The sequence below is a fragment of the Coenobita brevimanus genome, chromosome 58 (assembly GCF_032717465.1).
Source record: "Coenobita brevimanus isolate Jiangsu-jjx chromosome 58, ASM3271746v2, whole genome shotgun sequence".
Lineage (NCBI taxonomy): Eukaryota > Metazoa > Arthropoda > Malacostraca > Decapoda > Coenobitidae > Coenobita > Coenobita brevimanus.
Genome location: NC_137011.1, coordinates 17,490,489 through 17,510,887, shown reverse-complemented (window position 1 = coordinate 17,510,887; position 20,399 = coordinate 17,490,489).

Sequence of the window (20,399 nt, the reverse complement as noted above, 5' to 3'; positions counted from 1 at the left end):
TTATGAAACTTAATAATGATAATATAAATAATATTTAAATCAACTGAAGTATAACTGCTCATGAAGAGACTGATGGAATTTTATGAATATGACAAACGAAATATATATTTTTAACTTCTTAGAGGAAAAAAACAAATTATACATGGCTGCAGTAACCAAAGGATTGTTTTATAGGTGTCATGAAATGTTACAACTCTAAAGATGGGCCGGATAATACGATGAAAAGGACCTAAGTAGTCAGGAACACAAGAGAAACGACACATATTAGTTGCAACAGTTAAAATAATATCAATTTAAAGTCTAAAAGAATTAGATCTAACAAATTATTAATTTGAGTGTTCTTAACCCTCTCGCACTCTTTCGACACAACCTGAGTCCAACCACTTCCAAGTATTGAGTCTCTCGCCAGCCCAGACCTCATGCTCCCCATACTCCTTACTCAGCGATTCCGGTGGTATGAGAAACTGATTTCAATCATTTCATTTCCTAGCCCTTATTATAACTGTATTACTGTATTTTGAAACTATTTTATTTTATAAATTAATGAAAGATCTTCCTAATGAACGAAAAGAATCTACAAAAAAGGGTATTACAATATTAAATCATTCAATGTGAAGAGAATGGAGAATGAAAGACTGACTAAGAGGGTGTATGTAGGCGAGGTGGAGGGAGGGAGAGGGAGGGGTAGACCGAGGATAAGGTAGAGGGATGGAGTTAAGAGGTATATGAGGGATGGGTGGTGAGTTGGGGGGAGGGTAGTCAAATGGTGGGTGACAGAGCGACTTGGAGGTGTTTTGTCTGCGGCCACCCTTTGCGGGATTAGGGCGTCGGACTATAGATAGATAGATAGATAGATCATTCAATTATTCAATGCTCATTTACTCACAGACAAATAATCATTTCAGCAATGATTATAGAATATTCCAGACATTTATCTGCTACCCATTTCTTTATTTACACTTTAGCTATACTAGAAAATTTTTATGGCATACGGAATAACAACAGTCATTCATGATGCCTGGCCGCTTTGAGTGAACTGTTTCCTATCATTTCATTCTCGCCACCCAGACCTCACGCTCCCCACACACCTCACTCAGTGATTTGTGCGGCATCGATAAATGATTACAATCATTTAATTCCCCTGCCCTAATTGTTAAGTGTATTGTTATGAAACTGATACATGTTACAAATGAATAAATGATCTTCCTAATGAATGAAAAAATAAATAAATAAAGGATATAAAACACCATACTTTTTCATTCAGTAATGTATTCAATTGCTCACTGACATATGTACAGTCGCTCAAAAAAGTATCCTCCCAATGGTGCCGTGAGTCAATCTGACACAACGAACGAAGAAATATAGAAATATTAACCCTCCTCAGGTAGAACTTTGCCCACCCTTTCACCTCAGGTAGACCTGGGTCTACCAGACCCTGGTTAGAAACAAGGTCAGAAAACACACATTCGTTTTATTTATGACAGATCCAAACATGGTATGACATTCTTCAATGTATATGCAATACAGCCATGTAAATACACTTAATTTTTTAATTCATTCTCTATTTTTACCAATTTTAAAAAAAAAAATCTTTTTTAAATATTCAGGGAAAAAATGAAAACAAAATCTGCTGGCAGTAGCATCATGGAGCTTCATATATCTGAGACAATTATCTCAGATATATGAAATGAGGTTATTCATGTATTTCCGATGCGTAGCCTGTATGAGTAAAACAGAACAATATAGACTCTGTATCGGATGTCTGAAATCCTCAACTCAAACTTCCGATCTAGATATGAGGTACCGAATCTTTCGTGATATTTGAGAGACCCAGGCTTGCTAACAATACCGACACTGCTTCAAAAATTATACAGAGACAATTAGGCAAGTAAGCAGTCTGATAGACCAGAGCAGTGATATTGAGAAGATAGCACAGGTGAATAAAGCTGTGCAAAACTACAAAAATGATGTGGAAACCACTTATGCTGAAATGGTGAAAGTAAAGAAAGACTTAGAAACAAGGGTGGAAGAAAGAAGCATTAAAAAGGAAGAGAAAAGAATAAGCCAAAACAATCCTAAGTTAGTCATAGACTCAGTAGATATTAACAAATCTATAGTAATCACTGGTATAGAAGTGGAAGAAGTAAAAAACAAGATCTCAAGAGACAAAAAGGAGATGGCAAATGTACTGAGCATATTGAAAGAAGTATCAGAGCAAATCTGTAGTAAAGACACAGAGGAACACAAAAGGTTAGGGAAATACAGGAGAAGCAAGTCAAGACCCTTAAAGGTAACCTTCCAGAGTGTAAACACCATGGAGGAGATACTAAAAAATGCAGAGAATCTTATGGAAAAAGAGGAGTTCAAAAATGTATGGATAAAACAATGCCCAACACAAGAGGTACTGGAATTACTGAAAGAGAAGAGGGAGGAAGCAAAAACAAAAAATGAGGGAAGATCAGAGGAGAAGAATACATTTTTTTACAAAGTAATAGGATTGCAGGTACGAAAGTGGTACATAAACAGGAGGGAATAAAAAGGAGGATGGTAGTAGAATATACCACCCTCCATTTGGCAAAAGTGACCATGCAGTACTAAATTGCAAATTCAGGATAGTATATGACGTAGTTAACAGCAATGAAAGTTACAAAAAGAGCCTAAACTATAAAAAGGGAAACTCTCATGACCTAAAGAAGATCTTCTTAGAAATTGATTGGGGAAAGGAGCTTAGAGGACAAGATTTAAATGCTATAAATAAAAAATTCTGTGAACTTTATGAAATACGAGTCCAGAAGTACATCCCAAAGCACAAAGAAGCAGAAAAGAAAATAAAGAAATGGTACAATGCAGAATGTATAAAATCAAAAGAAAAAAGAGATTTGTTGTGGAATAGATACAGAAGACACAATAGTGAAAGGGTATATAATAATTACAAACAGGCAAGAAACGATTAAACAAGAATAAGGAGGGAAGCCCAAAAACAGTTTGAGGAGAATATCATAAATAAAAGTAGTATCAACCGAAGCTATTTTACAGCTACATCAGAAGCAAAACTAAAGTAAAAGATAAAATACAATCCATTACCGGACGAGGGAATCACCTATACACAAGAGAAGGATATTTGTAAAGCACTAAATAAGAATTTCCAATCAGTTTTTACAGAGAAAATAAATTTGAATGGGATTGTGTGGAACATGCATGCCCACACATACTACCAGATATACAAACACCAGAAAAAGTAATACAGGAGGAGCTAAGTAAATTAGACAAAGGAAAAGCAAATGGTCCTGATGAAATTTCATGTTGGGTACTACGTGAATGTCCAAAGGAGTTAAGTAAACCATTATTTTTAATTTTCAGGAAATCCTTGAGTCAAGGTAAACTACCTGATATTTGGAAGAAAGCAAACATTGTTCCCTTATTCAAGAAAGGAAATAGACAAAATCCACTCACCTACTGACCAGTATCACTAACCAGTGTCGTAAGCAAGTTATTAGAAAAGCTTATAAGAAAAGCTTGGGTAAATCATCTAGAACAGCGTTTCTTAACCTTTTCGACCTCAGCACCCCCCTTGTAATAAGGTCTCAGTCCAGCACTGCTCTACATCTGGTTACTGGGACTGCAGTTGCTACACTACTGCAGGGTTACAGTAAAGTGAAGTACTGCCTGACAGTTTCTGTTATACTGTCTCAAAAAAAAAAAAAAAAAAAAAAAATCAAGGATCCCAAAACTAAGCAAATCCAGTAAGAAAAAATATAATGCAGCATTTTCCAGCACCCCAGGTTAAGAAACGCCGATCTAGAAGAACACAATATGATAACAGAAAGACAGTTTGGTTTCAGAAAAGGAAATTCATGTGTTACTAATCTGTTGAGCTGCTATGACAGAGTAACAGACACATTACATGAAAGGGAAGGATGGGTGGACGGTATCTATTTAGATTTCAGGAAAACATTTGACACAGTACCACACCAAAGACTTTTATGGAAACTGTACCATCAAGGAGGAATTCGAGGCAAACTGTATTGCTGGATGCAAGATTTTCTCATAAGAAGAGAAATGAGAACAGTACTAAGGGGAAATTACTCATCATGGAAAGAAGTGACTAATGGAGTACCACAGGGCTCAGTGATGGCACCAATCATGTTTTTAGTGTATATAAATGATATAGACAATAACACTGGAAATGAAAGCTATTTAAATATGTTTGCAGATAATGCAAAAATACAAAGGAGAATTACTAACATAGACTCTTGTAAAGAGCTACAAGAATAATTAAATAAACTTCATGAATGGAGTAATACATGGCAAATGGAATTCAATGTGGACAAGTGTCATGTAATCAAGTTTGGTAAAAGTGGAAAAAGACTTGATTGGGATTATACGTTAGGAAATAAAACCCTACACACATCAGCAAGAGAGAAGGACCTAGGTGTGACTATCAATAGCAGACTATCTCCGGCAGACCACATCAGTGAGAAGGTACGGAACATGTATACACTTCTTCCAAATATGAGAAGAGCATTCAAATACATAAATGAAGACATGCTAAGAAAGATAATAACATCATTCATCAGACCAACCCTGGAGTATGCATCAGTAGTCTGGAGTCCATATCTCAAAAAACACATAGACAAGATTGAAAAAGTTCAAAGGGCCGCTACAAGATGGGTACCAAGCTTAAGAGATCTAAACTACGAAGAAAGACTAAATAAACTGAATCTACCAACACTTTAGGAGAGAAGGAAAAAAGGTGACATGATTATGCAATATAAATGCATATCAGGGAAGGAGAAAATAGACATAAATGATTACTTAACCTATGGGGAAGTATCAGCAAGAGGACACTGCAAAAAAACTGCATAAGAAGAGAGGTGATAAAGACGAAAGGAAATTTAGTTTCCCAAATAGAGCAATTGATCAGTGGAATGCACTACCGAATGAAATAGTGTGTGCCAAAACAATTCACAATTTTAAGTATATTTATATTATCTGTCCGTTCTCCCCTTTGGGGCTAAGATGCAAATGAATGTGTTTGAATGGATGAGTAAATGGAGAGTGAGTCGTCCTGTCTCGGCTACCTCCCTTTCCTTGGGGGAAGCAGCCTAGGTATATAGATAGATAGATAGACGATAAATATGTTTTAACTCGTCACGTCCCGAGGTTTTCCGCACCTATGACATCCCCCAGTCCCGAGCCTTTTTGGAAAAAAAATTTTTTGGCTAAAACTTCCGCTTAGGTCGAGAAACGAAGGAAAATCACAAAGAAAGTGGTTCCTGCGGTCTAGAAGTGGTCCGTACAGGTGCGGTCCCCCCAGGCAGGTGTGGTGTTCTGTAATGGACAGGATATGCGCTTACGTTTTCTATGGAAAGGAATAATGGGAGAAACAACACACAACACCTCTATATTTATTGAATTTGAACTAATAAACTATAACAGTAACAATATAATGGATTTCAGACACATATATATGAAAAATAAGCATTGTACCATCGCACGAGCATAGCGAGTTTGGTCCGAGTCGTAACATGCTATATGCTAAGTGTCTGGTATGAGTCAAACTATCATTTTTTCTACTTGTATACTTCTGTTTCAATGACATTTTACCAATTACAACTGTTTGTAAGTGTTTTCAGATGTTTTAATTCATTATGATGACATGCAGCATAAGTATAGCGCACATCAGCTTAGTAAGCGCACTCGCTATGACTCGTATTTCAACATACCAAATTGTTTTATCACTTTCCAATTATTTTCCCCTTTACATAGAACCTTTCCTCCACCACTGTAAAGGTTTTCAATTATTTTCATTCATTACGAGGGCATTCAGCGATATGCTAGCGCATATTCACGTAGCAACCACGATCTCAAACACTCGTGTTTCATCATCTACTTTATTTATTCACTCCAATTATAATTTCCCACTTACATTACACACGTTTACACCCCTATAATGCACTGTACATACTTACTGCCATTATTTATTCAAGTGAGCGTGAGAATATCGCATGAAAATACCCTCGCAAGGAATGTTTCGACCAACATAATACTCACACACTTATATACTAATTCTTCACATATATTACACACTTTACCACTTGCTGACTTTTATTTTCACTAATACGTGCCTTATTCATTCAACTGAGCGTCAGAAAATCGCATTTCTATACACACGCTATGAATATTTGACTTAGAATATATTTCAGTACTTACAATAAATTGAACTTATATTATACCCGTAAGAATTTCCAATAATAATAATTATATAATTACGGGCCGTATTTATTGCACTGAGCAACAGAATATCGCATCATAAAACCCTCGCTATGTAAGTTTCCACTTAGGACATATTTATATACTTACATACAATGTTTGCACTTATGTTCTACCCGTATGCACTTTATACTAATATTTGGAGATCAACATGACTGATAATTTCACTGAGCGTCTGTCTGTCACATTTACCTCATAGTTTCAGCATCCTATCGCATTTACACCATATTAGAATTGCATCAACGTGTGATACTCACTAAAACATGGGTGAATACAGAGACCCACGTCACACTGCACGCACTCATAGCGGGTGTCCTTCCTCTGTGTCGTGAGTCTCACCTGGGAATTACTGCACACATGACACCTGCGTTGGGGCCTAGGTCTGTTTGGCTGGGGAGGGATAGGAATGGGGAAATGGTGGCCGGATATTCTCAGGGGAGTTTGTGCAATAGGGGCAGTGCGGGTGCGATGTTGGGGCCTTTCAACAGCATACCTTGCAAAGATTTCTCTTGTGAGCTCCCTCACAAACCTTTCAAATGTTTCCTGAACGCCTGTTGTCATGGCGTGAAGGTGGTGGCAATTCAGAGCAGTGATATCTAGCAAGTGAAAGAACAGTTTCTTATACCACTTCATCGTGGTCCTGGCACACTCTACCATCGATATCATGGAGTTTGACTGGTCCACGAGGCGCATGTTTTTTTTATAATCCATGACACACTCAGGTTTCCAAACACGACACCTGTTCTCGCTATGGTAATCTACGGAATCAGTACGGTGCATCAAGGGGCGGTGAACCGTTGACAAGAACTTCTCTGTTGTGGTTCCACATAGTTGCAAGGATGTTGTTGGCTTTGAAGAAGACAACCTCATTCCTTGCAAGTTTCTGCCCTACCTTGGCCATGTGACGCTGGTTCACCTTTATGGTTCCACAGACTCCCGTTTCAAGCGTGTGAAGATAACGAGCGAGAAGAGGGCTAGTATACCAATAGTCCAGGTAGAGAACATGACCACGATGAAGGTAGTCTTCTATCATCGTCTTTACCACTGCTCCCGACAGTCCAATACTTCGATCTTCTATTATGTCTGTCTGTGCACCGGTGTACAAGACTATGTCTTGCACGTATCCAGTCCTACAGTCGCACATAATAAAGATCTTGAACCCAAAACGGTGCCTTTTGCTGGGTATATACTGTCTGAATGAAATATTGCCTCTCCACAACATGAGACTCTCGTCTATGACGAGGTCTCTATAGGGATAGAATGAGGAACGAAAGGTTTGCCTGAGGTGATCAAAGACCAACCTAATTCGCCTCATTTTATCAGTGATGTTTGCATTTGCAGGGTCATGAGGATCATAGAAATGGAGGCGACTTAGAATTTGTTGAAACCGATTATGGCTCATCACTTGACCAAATATTGGGGTAAACATAACAGGGTCCCTAGTCCAGTAAGGAGGAATTCTATTCTTTCGTATAATACCCATCAAAAGGACCAGGACAAAAAATAAGAATATTTCTGGAAGGGAGACAGGGTAATCATAGATGATAGAATGCCTACTCCTTGTTCCCAATCTTTCACTCTCTAGGCGCTGGGCGCTTGCAAACAGGTTGGTTTGGTATACAATCTGCTCAACAAATGCCTCACTGAAAAACAGGTGGAAAAAATCCAACCTGGTGGAATTACGGTGAATTCCTGGAGCAATGCAGCCAGATCGCCCCTGCTCAGTGAAGGTGTGAATGAGGGGAGAAAAATCATTCCCATCCTCCCAATTCCACGGCACAAATCCCTCGTCCCCATCATCCCCATCACCACCTTCGTCTGGGTGGGGAGGAGATCCTGGTTGGGGAGGTGGGGGAGAAGGAGTGCGGAGGGCTTCCCCACTGTCACTCCTCTTCCCTCTGCCTTTACCCTTTCCCTTTCCCTTACCCTTACGGCCTTGAGGAACATTAAGGGGCTGTGGGGATGAAACAGGGGAATATTGGGGAGCATAAGACGTGCTGGGGAGTGGTTCCTCCCCACCTTCCCCCTCCATGACAACACTACGTGCTTTCTCACGCACCCTAGCTCGACCACGTGTTAGGGGATATTGGGGAGCATAAGACGTGCTGGGGAGTGGTTCCTCCCCACCTTCCCCCTCCATGACAACACCACGTGCTCTCTCACGCACCCTAGCTCGACCACGTGTTAGGGGATATTGGGGAGCATAAGACGTGCTTTGGAGTGGTTCCTCCCCACCTTCCCCCTCCCTCACAACCCCACGTGATAAGGAACGCACCCGCACTGGCCCACATGATCCACTACGCCGCCTAACACTACGTAGGGAGAGCAATGACTCACTCACGTCACTCTCACTTTCCCTAATCCTCCCTGGACTTTCCCTTTCACTCCCCACTCCCTCCACTTGACTTCCTAACTCCCCAAGCAAAATGCTAGGCCCATACCTGCTCGTACGATGTGGTGTGCACTCTGGGCCACGATGTGTTATCACCTCACGTCCATACCACGTGGCAGCACGTCCCACAGCTCCGTCATCGTCCTCATCCTCATCCTCGTCCTCGAATTCTGGTTCCAAATCACGTTGGAGATAGGGATAGGATATTGCACATGCCTTCTTTGCCTGCTGCCCCTTTCTAGCAGCACGGTAAGTCACGTACTGCCGCTTCCTGGGAGATGGAACTTCCTCGTCACTGCTGGTGGTTTCTTCTTCCTCTGGCTGCACATAATCCTTGTCCATATCCTCGTCGTCCAGTGGGGAATCACTGTCGCCAGTAAAGGTGTCCAGGGCGACTTGAATTTCGTTGTCTGAAAGACCTCTCTTAGCCATGTCTGAGCAGGACCATGGCTACCAGGTGAGTGGACGAGTGGTGGGCTAGCGCGGGTCGTGTGGGGTCGCCGAGTGTCCCCGCCTGGTGGCAGGTAGGGGAAGGCCATGCGAGGGTACGTACCGCAAATCAAGCGCGAATTGTGAAAATTGTCGAAATTATGCACATTGCAATTGCACGATGTACCAGTACGTCGCCGGGACTGACAAATGCAAATCGTTGCAATGTACCCATACATCGACGGGATGGGGCGGGTTAAGACACGGGACAGTACGAGCTTGACTCATTCCCGTAAAGATACAATTAGATAAGAACAATTAGGCAAGGTAAGAACATTGGGAAGTCCTGCGTTCATGCGGTGGGATGATACTTTTTTGAGCGATTGTACAGTACTCACTATTTTTTTCACAACAAATTGTTGAAAAAAAAAAAAAAACTGTGCGAGTACTGTATAGGTCAGTGAGTAAATGAATAAAATTACTGAACGATAAAGTATGGTGTTTCAGATCCTTTATTTATTATTTCATTCATTATGAAGATAATTTACTCATTTGTAACATGTATCAGTTTCATAACAATACAGTTAAAATTTAGGGCAGTTGAATAAAATGATTGTAATCATTTATCGATGCCACACAAATCACTGAGTGAGGAATGTCGGAAGCGTGAGGTCTGGGCAGGCAGGCATGAAATGATAGGTAACAGTTCACTCAGAGCGGCCAGGCGTCATGAACAACTGTTGTTATTCCGTATGCCATAAAAATTTTCTAGTATAGCTACAAGTGTCTTTTTTTTTTTTTTAAATTGATCGCAGATAAATGATCACACAATATTCTATAATCATTGCCGAAATGGTTTTATATCTGTCAGTAAATGAGCACTGAATAAATTAGTGAATGATACAATACGGTAATTCCTTTTTTTTTTCGATATTTTTTTCGTTCATTAGGAAGATCAAACAACAAATTCTTGTGAAAAAAATACAGCAAATTATATTGTTGGACTCAACCTACGTCGAAAGAATGTGAGTGGTTGATTTCACTTAGGCAAATCCTGTATCAAAAGAGCACAAGCGGTTGGATTTCACTTGGACGAATCCTGCTTCGAAAGAGTGTGAGCGGTTGGATTCTTCTCCGGACTCCCGTGTATGAAAGGGTTAATCAAAACTCGTAAAGGGAAACTGTAGAAATAGAAAAGTCATTTATAAACGATGCAGCACAAATTTCAATAAACGAGAATAGTACTAATCCTCATCAGTCAGCCTTGTCTGGTCGAGCTCTCAGTCATCATCCGACTCCTAGGTGGTCAAAGTGAAATTTAACTAGCATTTATGAACATACCTGTCAAACAAATCTCCTTGCAGCAATTGAAAAACAGTGCTTCACCCACTCAGAGATGACTGGTACGAGGTGTGAATCTGCAAGTGACAAGGTCGCTGGAATGGACTATAGTAAACACTGAAGTATTAAGGAAACTGAATAGAACCAACATAGAAACTGCCATACAGAAAGTCATACATCGGTGTAACTACCATTGTTAAATGAATTCAAAAGAGATGACTTGGTAATATAATGTCTGCCTTAGCAGGCTCTGTTGGAGAATCAGTAGTAAACAATTAAAGTTGTCAGGTCAGAATTAAACTACCAGATGAACAAGGACGAGGGCGAAAATAGTCTATCAGCCTCAATGGCCAGGAATCTAACTCCAGTTTTTCCAGCTACGATCTGGATGCATTAACTAGTGTACCAACGGTTTTCCAGATATGAGGACTGATGGGCTGCCGCTGTTGTTGTCCCTGGTTGTCACTTTCACAGTGGCTGACTCTGGTGAAGTTCATGTTGGAGGTAAATATTTATACAATATTTAGCCACTGGAATTCAGGAAATCACATACTGCTTGTATTACAGGTAGCGTAGGAGGCTTCGTAGCACGTCTTTCTTATCGATTTTTCTGCATATTACAAATAATCATTCTTTTGTACGTTATTTGTATCGACACTGCATCAGTAGCATGGAAGACCATATCCAGGTGTACCTGTCATTATTGCTGGAAGTTTGCTCTCATTTATGTTGTCGTAAAAAAAAAAAAAAATACCGAAACCTGTCATCTTACTAACTCGCAGTTACATAAAGATTTTGTAATTCTAAAGGTTTTTTATGTATTCCTGACAAAAGGTAAAATATATTAAAATTCATTATCTACTATAATCTTTCCGACAGTCAGTATTGTTTCAACCAGGGACTCACCACTGGTAATACTCTCACTTTCCTTTGAGACTCGTCATTCTTGCAAGGGCTATGATATTGCTCTTGACATTTCAAAAGATTTTAACCGAGTCTGGCATATCTCCCTAAGTTACAAAGTATCCTATAATGGTTTCTAACTTTTTACCTGTCTCCATCTCTAACTTTCTTTCTGGTATTTCTATAGCTGCTGTTCTAACTTTCTTACTGGTAGCTGTATAGCTGCTGTTCTAAACTGCCACTGTTCTCTAAAAGTTATCAGTAGTTTTGTTCCTCAGGGTTGTGGTCTGCCACCAACTATCTTCCTTTCTTTCATCAATAATCTTCTGAGCTGCACATCTAACCCTATCCAATCATACGCTGTTGATACTTATCTTTAGCTCTCCAGGTGCCTCTCACTGGAGGCTATGGTTCATCTCATTTCAGTCTTGACTACATCACTGAGCAGGGTAAAAGAAACCTTGCTGTTTTTGATGCTTGAAAGCCTTAGTTCCTACGTCATTCACCCCCAAAGCCTTCAGGAGGAGTATCCTTTATTATTTAATAATATTCAGTTTAATCCTGCTTCGTCTTTCGACATTCATGGAATTTCAGTCTCATGGGAGATATCATGGAATGATCACATCACCTCTCGTGCAAAATCCACTGCCAAGAGATTGGGTGTGTTAAGCCAAATCCATGCATTCTTTGCCCCTGCACAACTGTTGGTTTCATACAGGGGTATTATTTGCTCTTTTGCGGAGCACAACTCTCATGCGTGGAGAAAGGCTCCCCATACACAGCTTCTGGTTAGAATCAAAGGCTTTTTGTCTCATTGACTCCCATCCTCTTACCTACTCCCTTCTATCTCTCATTCTTTGCCTCAGTGTTACGTTATCTTTTTACTATCGCTGCTTCTATGGTCCCTGGTCTTTTGGGCTGTCTGTTTGCATCTTTCTTCAATTACGGCGGGTGTTTAGGATCCATCTCGCAGTGCACTCTCATCTTGCTTCTGTCCATCGTCCAACTCTTTAATGTAAGTGTTAAACCATATTCTCATTCGTACTTGCTAACAAAGGTCAACCCTACAATTGTTTGCCTAAGTCTGTATTTACTTCTGTCTTGGAACTCATATATTAAAAAAAAAAAAAAAAAAAAAAAAGTAAAATACGCTGGGTATCTCGAAATGAATGGATCTTGCATTTGATTACTTTTTTCTTGAAGGGAACAACATTGCGGGTTTCTAGCCTTTTGTTCTTTCTGTGCCCCCCACCCCAAAAAAAAAAGTGCAGAAAAATTCACCAAGCAAGAGGTTACAAAATTCCTAAAGCAAATCGCAAACCCTGTGTCTTTCTATGAATGCATCAAGATGTATTACTCAGGCTACTTCAAAGCGATTTTGTTCATCTGATGGAAAATTAATCATCAGAGGCTTGATAACTTTACTGATTTACGTTTGGTAGGCTCGAGTTTTCTCATCTCCATAAAATAATCTTGATACATTGTAAGTGAAAGGGTTCCATCCATGGTGGCAATATCAATGAATTAATACCTGCTTTTTATGTGTAGAACTTCTCCACTTTACTACTTACTACCAGTACCATTTTCTATCTGTCTTTTAATTATCTATTCATCTATATATCTACATATATCTATCTATCTATCTATATCTATATATATATATATATATATATATATATATATATATATATATATATATATATATATATATACGCATCAGCAGCAGGAACCATTACAAGTCCACTGATGAACAAAGGCCTCCCTCAACCTTCTCCACGAATTCCTTGAATTGGGCCAATATTGGCCACGTTTTCCCTGCAAATTTCTCTATCACATCTCTCCATCTCCTGTCTGGCCTTTTTATCCTACGCTTACAATCTTTTGGTGTCCAGTCATTCAGCCTCTTGCTCCATCGGTTATTCCTTATTCATGCTACATGGCTTCTCCACCTCCATTTCTGTTCCGTTTTAACTTCAACAGTATCTCTGACTTTAGTGTGCTCTCTCACTCAAGTATATATATATATATATATATATATATATATATATATATATATATATATATATATATATATATATATATATGTATGTATGTGTGCGTGTGTGTGTGTGTGTGTGTGTGTGTGTGTGTGTGTGTGTGTGTGTGTGTGTGCATTGTAACTGATCAAGATTGTTCTAACATTCTGACATAATAATGTGCAGGGAAGCATGGTGACAGAGCAGAGACCATGGCAGGTATGAAAGCATTGCTTGGAGTAGCACAACGCGAACACTCTGCCAATCTCCTGGTGATAGAAAGTGGCTCATCGGTAAGATGCGACTCACTGCAGTCAGTGGAACATGAGTATGGTCGATGCAATGTGTATATTATTATTCCTGGCCTCTCTTTTTCTAAAAATTTACCTATGATCATCTGTCAGTTCAACAGGGTGAATGAGCTACAGTCACCGTGGGGCTTTGGAGTGTTTCAGGTGGCATGGAACAACCACGATGATAACAAGACCATGCAAGAACTCTCCCTGGTAGTGGGTCAGGCTAGCCTGGTAGGTCACTCTACACAGTCACTTTCAAGTTACTGATGAGATGGACAGGTCAGTCTTATGTTACTGTTGAAGTGGGAAGGTCACTATCCATTTGCTTCTCAACTTGGTGGTTTAGAAAACCAATTTATACCCTGGTGATGTCCCCAGTTGCGGCAGGTGACACTGCCTATGACGGTAGTCTTGGTGAGTGATGACGCAGCCTTCCTGACCTCCTTTGCCAAGCAGTCTCTCGAGATCCGCCTCCTAGTGTGGTCGACAAGGCTCCTTGTCCTCACCCGCCTCACGCTCCACCGTTTACACCACATCCGCGACACACTCGCCATGACCAACTCGATGTTGATCATCCTCACTCACTATCCATCATTCAGGTTAATACATTTTGCTTTTGTATACTGCACGACAATGGTAATGAATCATCCAAAATTAAATGCTGAATCTGAGCTTCAAACACTGCTACTTACCTTTGAATTTGGCTGATGTTGTGTGGGTGTTTACTACTTCCACTGATCAAGTATGGCCATCATGGAAAAACAAACACTATGCCAATATTATTGGACAAGAAGACATTAAATCACTGAAACAATTGTTCTAACAGCCAGGGTTCTAACGTAGCTTTCAGTAACCTAGTATCATCAGGGCTAGTACAGAGAAAAGACATTGCTTCAGCCCATATGTGCATTATAAAAAAATAAGTTTAGATTATTCCATAGCCGAACTTTTACTGTTACCGTTTTAATGGCACTGTAATTCCAGATTCAGTTGTTTCAACTAGAAAATTCTAATTACAATTATAAATAAGCCATTTTCATAAATAAGCAAAAGGATGAAACCTATTAACAAGAACACTTTACAATGGACCACTTAATTTTTGATATGTTACCAATTGTTCTTGGATTTCATAAATGCCAGGTACCATAAGATTGTTTCAAAATTATAAATTGTCTTATGATTGTATAATACCTATCAGCAGATCGTTTTGGTGTCTGGCATGAAAAGAAATATGAAGCTTTCAGATTCCAGGGATATGTAGCATTGCCCTACACTTCTGAGGAAAATCAGATGCTGCTGGTCACTACCTGGACTACCGAGCGGGGTTTAATTCTAACTTCTCGTACCCAGCTCTTCCCAGAGAAGTTTTACAGGTAAGTGTGTGTGTGTGTGTGTGTGTGTGTGTGTGTGTGTGTGTGTGTGTGTGTGTGTGTGTGTGTGTGTGTGTGTGTCGATAAATACATCCGTGGAAAGAACATTTTTATATATGTTAAGCAGAGAAATATTTCAGTTTTCCATATAATCTTTAATGGCAGATTTTAACAGGGATGTCTCAGTTCAAAGAATCTCCTGAGCATTCCTCTTTCTACTCAGTAACGACCTTTTCTCATCTTTTATACTACCCTTTGCTAAGTATCATCCTCTTCTTTCAACTGATTTTTATTTATACAGTATATACAAAAGAGCCGCATTGTTTGTTTCTTTGTTTGTTTGTCCTCCAGTCACCCACAAACCGAGGGCCAGAGACCCCCATACCCATATATAGTCTGAATCAGGGTATCCCAAGGATGGTTTTAGGAGGGTCAAAATTCGGATCTGGATCAGTTGAGGTTACAGGTTTGCCTTTTGCGCCCGGCAGCCCGGTACCCCTGCAGCCAGATTTTTAGCACGCAGACTCACATGACCTCAAGTTGGGGCACAGGCCATGTGAGGGTGACCTCCGAGGTCAATTGAGGTCACCAGACGGAGACATTTGAGGTCACTGGTAATACACACTCGAACGACTAGACCCAGCAGCCCATTTTTTTTTTTTTTTCATAGAAACTCACATGACCTCCAGTTCGGACAAATGCTATGTGAGGTTGACCCCTGAGGCCAATTGAGGTCACTGGACGGAGGTCATTTGAGGTCACCGGTAATACACGCTCGAAGGACTGGACCCAACAGCCCAATTTTTGCCATGGAAACTCACATGACTTCCAGTTAGGACATAGGCTACGTGAAGTTGACCTCCGAGGCCATTTTAGGTCATCGGACGGAGGTCATTTGATGTCACAAGTAACAGGAAACAAGTCCACACAAATACTGTGCGTTAGTCTTGAGAAGCTGAAATAGAAAGTTCCTGGACCTCTTATAATCCCTCTCCAAAAGCATAAGAGGGACATGGTCTTTCTGGAGTAGAAAGAAAGATTGAACTAGAACAAATACGATTAGAGTGTTCACCTTTTTTACCCCGCAACACCCGATACCCCTGCTATTTCTTTATATAACTCTTTCCCAAATTATCCCAGTTACGTAAAATATCCTATACAAGATCCCTTTTCTCGGACATCTTAGTCCGCCCCCTTTCACACAGTTGCCTCATACTGAGTATATCTTGAGTACTGAATCAAATTTCAAATTTTGTATGTTCTCGTAGATCAGCTATTCAGTTATCCTATGAAACAGTATTCAGTTATCCTATAAAACAGTAAAACAACAATATTTGGAATTTATTCAAAATAATCTGTACAGTTATGAGTGACCTTGACTCTGTCGTCCAACTTCATGGGCCCCTTCCACTCCACAGCCAAGAAGTCATTTTCAGTCACTCATAATTAACCACTGGGCTGCAATGTGTCTTTCAGAAGACATAAACTTTAGTCTGTGACATGCTTTCAAGAGTCCCACCAAATTTTTCGTATTTTTGCATTTAATATCCAAAGTGGTTATGCTTGGTAAGTGGCATTAACAAATGGTGAGGCAGACTCCGTGCAATGCAGAGGTGGTAATGGTTACTGCTCACCCCAATGTATGCTAGCTGGCGAGAGTATATTTGAACTGAAAAAACTAGGTTTCTTTAGGTCAATACTGCATGCATGGTTGCACTTACCATTTTCCAGTTTCTCTCATTTGTAAGTAGAAAAGTTATGCCTTTTTTATTTGATATTCCTTTATGGCTGTTTAGTGTTTTACAGAAATATCTCTCTTAGTTTGGGAGGTGATCCATTCATTTACTATATTGCTGTCTCCCAGTTACCCCAAACTGAGCTACAAGTCAAATGGGTTCATATACCCCAGGAAAATACTTAATAACTTTGGATGTTATGCATATAATCATATGAAGCCTGGGGGTTTAGTAAGTGAAAGCACTTCAACCAGATGAGGCCCACGGGGCTTTACACCCGAGGAGTTGAGATTTATTTCATAATGCCACTCATGGAGAACAAGACAGATCAGCTTCTCCCTCAGTGTCAGGACTGAATAGAATTCTTCCATGTCTCAACCGCCTGAGAGGAAAAAAAAAATTCATGAATGTTAGATTTTATGTATGATTATGAAAAATCTGCATATGAAGGATATCAATATTCCTCAGATCTATTGGGCTGTTGATATGAAGCTGGGCTTATTTCCTATCAAATGAACTGGTTTTTGTATTTTCATTCTCTGTTCCCAGTAAAAGTCAGCTTCTCCTCCATTACAATATTTACAGATGACATCAACAAGTTATATGAGTTTCTTTTTGCACATGCCTAATCACTAAGAGCTCAGGTCTTCTTTATTAGTTACACGTATTTCCATCCTACTGCTGTCCTTTTTACCTACAACACGGTTTGTCACCTCTTGCACCCCACTCACACAACACGGACTAAATCTTAATCTTTTAATCTGATAATGTTTTTTTTTTTTTTTTTTCAATAACTGTTGTTACCTACAAACGATTACATTTAATTTACACATGACTTTCCTTCATAATTGGTTAGGGTAAGCTTTGCCAAATGTCTCCAGTCTTAACAGTGTTTCCTAAGCTAGTTAATAAAAGGTTTTAAATGAAATAAAATGTCATCACACTGAAATTCTCCATTAAAGGTCGGTGTGCAACCCCTAAACATGCAAGAATCTATCAGGAGTCTAAAAGAGCTCAAGGAAAGTGCCCATATCTCTGCAGTTAGGGACCACATCAACAACCGCAACAAATGCAACACTAGCTCCAACCTAATTTACTTATGTATTGAAGGTTTCCTACAAGACCACACCTGATTGTGACGAGGGTACTAATGCCGCCATACGTGACGACAGTGGAGGACCCAGAGGCTCCTGGTGGGATGCGGATCATTACTAGAGCCCCAGAGTTTTTTGCAGTAGAGGCCATATCACACATCATGAATTTCTCGTAAGTTGTTGAGATTCTATGTCTGGAGTGAGTCGTGATATCTTTAGGACAGGAAACATTGTAACACCTCTTGCTTAGAGAATTACCTTGCTTATTACACCCTCATAGCCTCTTGTATATTACTGATGCAGTATGCACTAATTTTAAAAAAGATACAAACATAAATAGAACAGTGGTTCTTAGCCTGGTGGGTGGCCGCCTAGTGGAACGTGGGCAGTTTCTATTGAAGGCGCAAGGATGTAAAGGAAAAATACAGTGTGGCTTGAATAAGAGCCTGTTTATCATGAAGTACTATGGGTCACAGAAGTATCGGTTCACATTATGCATGAAACAGTTTGGACCACAGAACGAAGGTAGCGGAAATATTAGTGTCCGACATATGACCAGTTGGTAGCCCTGATGTCGGGAAGTGCCATATATCGCCAACTAGCAATATCCTCTAGAAAAAATATGGAAAATGTTATGTTTATATTAACAGATATTCTTCATACACAGTGAGACGTTGGTAATGTACACAGTTGTTCTAATGCTTTCGGTAGCCATCTGACCCCCCATCTATCGATCCATATGTGATCAACAGTACCTTATTTTGTGCATGTTTCAACCTCTGAAACATATTTGTTTTTCTTCCAGTGATCCACTCACTCGATGTAGTGCTGCCCTCGGGTGTCTGCCCTTTCCTCTCCATCCTTCTTTCCTTCCATTCTCTTCTGTCTTTTTTTCCTTCATTCTTTCCTTGTCCTTCTGCCTGCGAGTGACTTTACACTCCCTCTTCTGTCTTTCTTTCCTTCATTCCTTCCATTTCCTTCAGCCTGTGGGTGACTCGACACTGAGTGACAAGCCAAATGGTTTCCTGTGCACCAGGAAACCATTTATTACACTGGGTGGTAACCATATAACCAAATTTTGACGCCTGGTGGTTTAGTGGGTAACTATTGCGCTCCAATCGGATTGAGCCGGTGAAGGTTTATATCCAAGGGATGGTTGGGGTTGATTGCTCATGTAATGCCACTCAGGGATGAGTGAGGCTGGTCACTCTCATTTTAAATGTCGGGACCAACTGCCTAGCCCCGGGCTCCTACGCTCCTCATGGGGCAATGTAGGATTGGATGATGGATGGATGGATGGTGAATAGGATTGTTTCTCCAACTGTCTGTTACCTGACCTCCTCCCCCCCTCCCTCTCTGCCCTTTCTCTTCGTTCTGGCAGTCTCCAGAACAAGATAGAGATTCTAAGAAATCTCATGTCACATTCATTTTTCAGTCTACTACAAACACAAAGAAAGTTGTGCTTTTATCAGGACTGGTCATTTCACATTTCACAAGGCTAATCCTCCCGCATTCTACTTTAACTTAAATATTCGGCCAGTAACAACTTCAAGCGCCAATCGCCAGCCACGTCTACACAAGATTATTTCACCGTCTCTCAGACTCATTAGTTTTTTATTCTACTTTGTTAAATTTTGGGAAGGAAGCAGTTATGATGATTCAGTGTTCTAAAAATGTTTACTGTTTAATTTGTTTCTCGTGATAAAGAAAATGTTTGTCATATAAATGGGGATTGTCAACAAGCATCTCCTGATTATGACTGCTGTTGATTATTTTAGAATTAATTTTATGAACCTGTGTTTGTACTTCAAATAAAATATTAGTGGTGGTGCTCATATAGACGCATAATGTTGATGCCAATGGCCATGCTTTGTGGTAGTATTTCGACACTATGATGTGGTGAAGTTCATGAGCTATGGTGGTATTTATGACTGTGTGGTGTCCTGGTGTTTATGTGGTATTGTGGTGTTTAGGAGCACATGCTATGTGTTGTTCATGATCAAGTGGTATCGCGACGCTAACAACCTCACGGTGTGTTGGTGTTTATGACCACATGGTGTGGTGATGATTATACCCATGTAAAGTGGCGTTCTATATGACAATGTTGAGTGATGTTTATGACCATGCAATACTGTTTAAAATCATACAGTGGGTGTGCTCACTATGACTACGTGGTAATGTGTCTATGATTATTGCGGTGTGTTATTGTTTACATCAATGTGTAGTAAAAATATTTATGTTCATGCCATGTATTGTTTTCAGTGCTTGTTTTTTTTCTTTTTTCATATGGTGCACTTATGGTTATGACGATGTGGTGAGGGGGGTCGATGTCACTATAACATGTGTTATTTTGTTCAAACACACACACACACACATTATACATATATACATATATATATATATATATATATATATATATATATATATATATATATATATATATATATATATATATATATATATATATATATATATATATATATATATATATATATATATATATACGCAACCATCATCCACTCACTTAATGTAGTGCTGCCTACTTCCTTA